Source organism: Macrobrachium nipponense, chromosome 7 (assembly GCF_015104395.2).
Source record: "Macrobrachium nipponense isolate FS-2020 chromosome 7, ASM1510439v2, whole genome shotgun sequence".
Classification (NCBI taxonomy): Eukaryota; Metazoa; Arthropoda; class Malacostraca; order Decapoda; family Palaemonidae; genus Macrobrachium; species Macrobrachium nipponense.
This window is the reverse complement of record NC_061109.1, coordinates 54,159,019-54,167,160: the sequence shown is the minus strand read 5'-3', so window position 1 is coordinate 54,167,160 and position 8,142 is coordinate 54,159,019.

Genomic DNA, 8,142 nt, shown 5'->3' with positions numbered 1-8,142 from the left:
CCAGATAATACTTATACTCGGTTTTTTTCCATCTGTCCACCCGCCTGTGGTGTTTGCAAATGGTAACACTGCGTCCCGGGCTTTAGATACTTACATTCAGCTAACATTCAACAATAATAACAATATCTTATTTCGAATATTAACGGTGTAATTCGCATACAGTAAATTATTAAAACACTTTTCAGTTGCAAATGTACACCCAGATATCCTTTTATTTACCTAAAATTTACACATTGCGTAACTATCTAAAGCCCGGGACGCAGTGTTACCATACGCAAACACCACTCGCGGGAAAAAAACAGAGTATAATCAATCATGCAGTGCTACAAAGCAACACAGCACTCTGGTTGTGGGCATTTGTGCACATAATGTTTGGAGATGTCTTGAAGTAGTTGATCAATTCTATAGTCCAAAGGCCTATGGTTTCACTAACTGGAGACTTGGTATTAGTTTCCCTCTCTCTCTCTCTCTCTCTCTCTCTCTCTCTCTCTCTCTCTCTCTCTCTCTCTCTCTCTCTTGTGGCAAGTGAAGAAGGATACATGAAAGGAGAAACGCTTTAGCAACCATAATCCAGTCGAGTCCCAGAATACCATGTTGGTTTTGGCTGCTTTAGCCCTACGCTTGTCCTAGTAAGAACAGCTGCTTTTTTGACTAGTATATTAGCATGTAGTATGTCCCAGACGTGATAATGCAAATACATTAGAATCTCTCTCTCTCTCTCTCTCTCTCTCTCTCTCTCTCTCTCTCTCTCTCTCTCTCTCTCTCTCTCTCTCTCTCTCATGTCGAATTTTTGTGTATCATTAAAAAAATATCTTTACCATAAAATGTTGCCCAGAATTTGAGAAAATAAGCTATATTGACACAATTTTCCATATTGCAATCAAACATGGCACCCGAGATAACCCATTAGCTGCAAACAGCGTCACAAGCATTCCAATCAGTTAGGTAAATGATAAATCAAAGAAGGAATGTGGCCGCCTCAAACTCCAGAGCCACTCGCTCTGCCAGTTATGTTGGAAACCCGTTTTTTTTTTTTTTTTGGCGAGTACTCTCTCGAGTCAGTTGATGTGTACGTAACTTTTTCTCTGAATGTTGAAAAACAGAGTGCACGAATCTGGACTTGTTGCTTTATAGAATAAAGAACCTCACTTCTTGTAAATGTCTTGAGGTCTGTAATTTTTCAACGATATTTCTACTTGGATGAATTCTCTCATGAAGCAAGCCAATCCTAGCCATGCACTTACCTCTCTAAGACTCAGATGCATGGATACTACCAAGCACTTACCTTCCTAAGAATCACAGCACGCGTGAAACTGTGGTGCCACTCAACCTCATAAAAGAACAACAGATGCATGGAAAACGCCCTGCACTCACCTCATCAAGAACAACAGGCTGCCATGAAACTGCCGTTGCACTCACTCATAAGAACACAGATGCCAGGGAAAAAGTGCGTTGCCACTCACCCCATAAGAAGCAAACAGAAGCATGGAAAATGAACTGCCCCTCACTCATAAGAAAACCACAGATGCAATGGAAACTGCCTTTGCACTCACCTCAATAAAGAACCACATCACCTCCATAAGAACCCAACAGGAAATTGCATGGAAACCGGCCGAAATGCACTCACCTCCATAAGAAAACCCCAGATGATGGAAACACTGCCGTGCAAACTCCAACCCCATAAGAACCAACAGGAAATGCATGGAACCTGCTTTGGCACTTCACCTCCATAAGAACAACAGATGCCTGGAAACTGCCTTTGCCACTCACCTCCATAAGAACCACAGATGCTGGAAACTGCCGTTGAACCTCACCTCATAAGACCACAAGTGGCCATTTGGAAACTGCCTTTCACCCTCACCTTCATAAGAACCAACAGATGCAATGGAAACTGCCTTTGCACCTCACCTCATAAACCTTACAGAATGCACTGGAACTGCCGTCACTCACTCATAAGAACCAAACAGAAATGCTTTGGAACTGCTTTAAACAACTCACCTCATAAGAACCAACAATGCATGGAAAATTGCGTGCCACTCACCTCCAAAAGAACCACAGATGGCATGGAAACTGCTTTGCCCACTCACCTCATAAACCACAGATGCATGGAAACTGCCGTGCAAACCTTAAACCGTTTCTATTAACCAACGATGCATGGTAAACTCTTTGCCACTCACCTCATAAGAAACCAACAGGATGCATGGAAACTGCCGTGCCACATCACCTTCCATAAGAACAACAGATGCATGGAAACTGCCTTTGGCAACTCACCCTCATTAAGAACACAGAATGCATGGAAACTGTCCGTGCAACCTCACCTCCATTAAGAACCACAGATTGCATGGAAACTGCCCTTTGCACTCCAACCTCAAATAAAAACCAACAGATTCTTAAAAACTGGCTTTGCCTCCCTCCATAAGAACCAACAGATGCAAATGAAACTGCTTTGCAAAACTCACCTCCAATCAGGAAACAACATGAATGCAATGGAAACTGCTTTGGCACTCCACCTCAATAAGGAACAACCAGAATGCTGGAAACTGCCGTGCCACCTCTCACCTCCAAAATAAGACCAACAGATTAGGCATGGAACTGCCCGGTGCCTCACACCTCATAAGAACAACAGAGGCATGGAAACTGCCTTTACACTCACCTGCATAAGAACAACTAGATGCATGAAACCTGCGTGCAACTCAACCTCAAAAGAACCACATGATGCCATGGGAAACTGCTTTGGCACCTCACCTCCATAAGAACCAACCAGATGCATTGGACCTGCCGTGGCACTATACCTCTCATAGAGAACCCCGGATGCATGAAACTGCTTGCAACATCACCTCATAAACCACAGATGCATGGAAACCTGCGTGCACTCACGCTCATAAGAACAACAGATGCAATGGAAACTGCTTTGCACCACCTCATAAGAACAACAGATGCATGGAAACTGCCGTGCACTCACCTCATAAGAACCACAGATGCATGGAAACTGCTTTGCACTCACCTCATAAGAACCACAGATGCATGGAAACTGCTTTGCACTCACCTCATAAGAACAACAGATGCATGGAAACTGCTTTGCACTCACCTCATAAGAACAACAGATGCTGAACGCTTTGCACTCCACCTCAATAAGACAACAGATGCATGGAAACTGCCGTGCACGCACCTCATAAGAAACCACAGGTGCTGGAAACTGCCGTGCACTCACCTCATAGAACACAGATGCTGGAAACTGCCGTGCACTCACCTCATAAGAACCACAGATGCATGGAAACTGCTTTGCACTCACCTCATAAGAACAACAGATGCATGGAAACTGCTTTGCACTCACCTCATAAGAACAACAGATGCATGGAAACTGCCGTGCACTCACCTCATAAGAACAACAGATGCATGGAAACTGCTTTGCACTCACCTCATAAGAACCACAGATGGCCTGGAAACCTGCCGTGCCTCACCTCATAAAACCACAGATGCATGGAAACTGCCGTTTTGACCTCACCTCATAGAACGAACAGATGCATGGAAAACTGCCCGTTTGCACTCACCAAGCTCATAAGAACCACAGATGCATGGAAACGCTTTGGCAACTCACCTCATAAAACACAGTGCTGGAAACTTTGCTTTGCACTCACCTTCATAAGAACCAACCAGATGCATTGGAACTGACCGGGGTGCAATCCACCTCATTAGGAACCCACGATGCATGTAAACTGTCCGTGCCATAATCACCTCATCAGAACCAACAGATTGCATTGGAAACTGCCGTTTTGCACTCACCTCTAATAAAAACCACAGATGCATGTAAATAACTGCTTTGTCACTCACCTCATAAGAACAACAGTAATGCATGGAAACGGCCTTGTCACTCACCTCATAAAACAACAGGATGCTGGAACCTGCCGCACCTCACCTCATAAGACCAAGATTGCATGGAAACTGCTTTGGCACTCACCTCATAAGAACCAACAGATTGCCATTGGAAACTGCCGTGCTTGAACCTCACCTCATACGGAACCACAGATGCATTGGAAACTGCCGTTTGCACATCCACCTCATACGAACAACGAGATGCTGTGGAACCGCCTGCACTCACCTCAATAAGAACCACAGATTGCCATGGACTGCCCTTTGCACTCACCTCAATAAAACGCAGATTGCATGTAAACTGCCGTTGCACTCCCACCTCATAAGAACCACCATGATGCATGGAAACTGCCTTGCAGTGCACCTCCTCATAAGAACCACAGATGCATGGAAACTGCTTTGCACTCACCTCATAAGAACAACAGATGCATGGAAACTGCCGTGCACTCACCTCATAAGAACCACAGATGCATTGGAAACTTGCCGTGCGACGTCACCTCATAAAAGAACCAACAGAATTGCATGGAAACTGCTCCGTTGCAACCTCACCTCATAAGAACAACCAGCTGGCATGGAAACTGAACCTGCCCGTGCAACTCCACCTACATAAGGAACCAACAAGTATTGCATGTAAACTGCCAGTTTGCACTCACCTCATAAGAAACCACAGATGGCATGGAACTGCCGGTTACCTTCACCTCATAAGAACAACAGATGCCATGGAAACTGCCGGCCGTGCACTCATCCTCATAAGAACCAACAGATGCATGGAAACCTGCCGTTTGCACGTCACCTCATAAAAATAACCCACAGATTGCCATGGAAACTGCTTGCACCTCACCTCATTAAGAAGCAACAGATGCAATGGAACTGACCGTTGCACTCACCTCATAAAAGACAACAGATGCATGGTGAAACTGCCCGTTCTGGCCACTCCACCTCATAACGAACCACAGATGCATGGAAACTGCCCGTTTGCAACTCACCTCATAAGAACAACAGATGCATAGGAAAACTGCCCGTTGACAGTCACCTCATAAGAACCAACAGATGCATGGAAACTGCTTGATGCACTCCCTCCATCATAAGAACAACAGATTCATTGGAAACTGCCGTTTGCAACCTCCCACCTCATAGAAGGAACAACGATTGCATTGGAAAACCTGCCTTTGCACTTCACCTCCTAAGAAGAAAAACAGATTGCCATGGAGAACTGCCTTGCACTCAAAAAAAACCTCATAAGAACCAACAGATGCATGGAAACTGCCTTTGGCACTCACCTCATAACGAACCAACAAGAATGCATGGAACAACTGCCAGTTGCACGGTCACCGCTCCATAATGAACAACAGATTCATGGAAACTGCCTGTGCACTTCACCTCATAAGAACAACTGATTGCATGGAAAGCTGCCGTGCACTCAACCTGATAAACAAAAAATGTCAATGAACCTGCTTTGCCTCACTCTCCTAAGAACAACAATTCTGGAAACTGCCTTGGCCACCTCACCTCATAAGAACCGACAGGATGCATGGAAACTAGCTTTGCAGCTCCCAACCTCAATAAGAACCACAGATGCCATGGAAACTGGCCGTTTGCACTCACCTCCATAAGAACAAACAGATGCATGGAACTGCCGTGCACTCACCTCATAATAACCAACAGATTTCATGGAAACGAACTTGCCGTGCATCTTCACCTCATAAATAACCGCACAGATGCATGGAAACTGTGCCGATTTGGCACTGCACCTCCATAAGAACCACATATGCATGGAAACTGAACTTGTTGTGCCTTACCCTCAAATAAGAAACCCAACAGATGCATGGAAACTGCTTTGGCGACTCACCACTCATAAGAACCGACCAGATGCATTGGAAACACTAGCGTTTGCACTCACCTCATCAAGCAACCACAGATGCATGGAAACCTGCCTGTGCACCTCCCACCTCATAAGAACCCACAGATGCATGGAAAAAACTGCTTTTGCAACTCAACCTGCATAAGAACCACAGAAATGCATGGTAAACTGTTGTTTGCACTTCACCTCATAAGAACCTAACAGATTGCATAGGTAAACCTGCCTTTGCAACTACAAACCTCATAAGAAACCAACAAAGAATGCATGGAAAGACTGCTTTGCACTCCCACCTCATATAACCCACAGATGCATGGGAAACTGCTTGTTGCCTCATCACTCATAAAAGAACCAACAGAATTACAGTGGAAAACTGCCGTTGCCACTCACCTCATAAGAACCTACCAGATGCATGGAAACTGCCTTTGTGCCACTCATCCTCATAATAACCCAACGTATGCATGGAAACTGCTTTGCACTCACCATCATAAAAAGAACAACAGAATGCATGGAAACTGCTTTGCACTTCACCCCTCTCATAAGAACCACAGATGCTGGAAACTGCTTTGCACTCCAACCCTCATAAGAACAACAGATGCATGGAAAACTGCCTTGTGCCTCACCTCATAAAAGAACCACAGATGGGCATGGAAACTGCCGTTTGCACTCACCTCATAAAAAGAACCATAGGTGCAGTGGAAACTGCGGTTTTGGGGCACTTCACCTCATAAGAACAACATATTGCAATGGCAAACTGCCATTTGCACTCACCTTCATAAAGAACCAACAGATTGCATGTAAACTGCGCTTTGCACTCCACCCTCATTAAGAACAACAGATGCATGGAAACTGAACTTTTGCTTTCACTCCCTCATAAAGAACCACGGGATGCATGGAACCTGCTTGCACTCAACTCATAAGAACCAACAATTCTGAAACTGCCGTTGGGGCACTGACCTTTCATTAAGAACAACAATGCGATGGAAACCTGCTTGCACCACCTCAATAAGGAACCCACCAGATGCATGGAACACCTGCCGTTTGCCCACCTCGCCTTCATAAAAACAACAGATGCATGGAAACTGCTTTTGCACTCTCACCCTCATAAGAACCACAGATGCATGGAAACTTGCCGTTTGCACTCACCTCATAAAAGAAAACAGTATGCATGGAAACTGCCTGTGCACTTGTCACCTCATAAGAACAACAGATGCATGGAAACCCTGCTTTGCACCTTGCACGATCACCTCATAAGAACCCACAGATGCAATGGAAACTGCCGTTGCCACTCCCACCTCATTGGGCAACCGATGCCATGGAAACTGCCGTGCACTCACGCTCATAAGGTAAACAACAATGCCGTGGAACTGCTTGGCACCTCACCTCATAAGAACCAACAGACTGCATGGAAACTTGCTTTCGTTCACATCACCTCATAAGAACACAGATGCATGGAAACTGCCCGTGCGCTCACCTTTCTAAGAACAACAGATGCTGGAACTGCCGTGCCATCACCTCATAAGAATCAACAGATGCATGGAAACTGCCGTGCCTCACCTCATAATGAACCTACAGATGCATGGAAACGGCCGTGCCACTTTCACCGTCTAAGAACAACGATTGCATGGACTGGGGGGCTTTGGCACTCACCTCATAAGAACGAACAGTATGCATGGAAACTGTGCCCCCCCGGCTTTGCACTCACCGCTCATAAGAACAACAGATTGCATGGAAACTGCCTTGCACTCCCCTCATAAGACAACAGATGCATGGAAACTGCCTTATTGCACTCACCTCGTTAAGAACCAACACAGGATGCATGAAACTGCTTTGCAACTGCACCTCATAAGAACAACTGTGCATGGAACTGCCGTGCACTCACCTCATAAGAACGAAACACAGAATTCATGGAAACCTGCCTTGCACTCCCCACCTCATAAAAGAACCACAGAATGCATGGAAACCTGCTTTGCCACTCCACCTCATAAAAGAACAACAGCTGCAATGGAAACTGCTTTGCCACTCACCTCAAATAAGAACCACAGATGCATGGAAACTGCCTTTGCACTCACCTCAATCAAGACCAACAATGATGCATGGAAAACTGCCATGCACTCACCTCATAAGAACAACAATGCATTGGAATGGAACTGCTTTTGCACTCGCCGCCTCATAAGAACCACAGATTGCATGGAAACCATGGCTTTTGGGGCCTTTCTCTCCTCAATAATCAACAACCGATGCATGGAAATGAAACTGCCGTGCACAGTCACCTCCATAAGAACAACAGATGCATGGAAACCTGCTTTGGCCCTCTCACCTCACTAAGAACGCACTAGATGCATGGTGAAACAGGCTTTCTGCACTCACCACTCAAATAAGAACAAGAATGCATGGAAACTGCCGTGCCACAT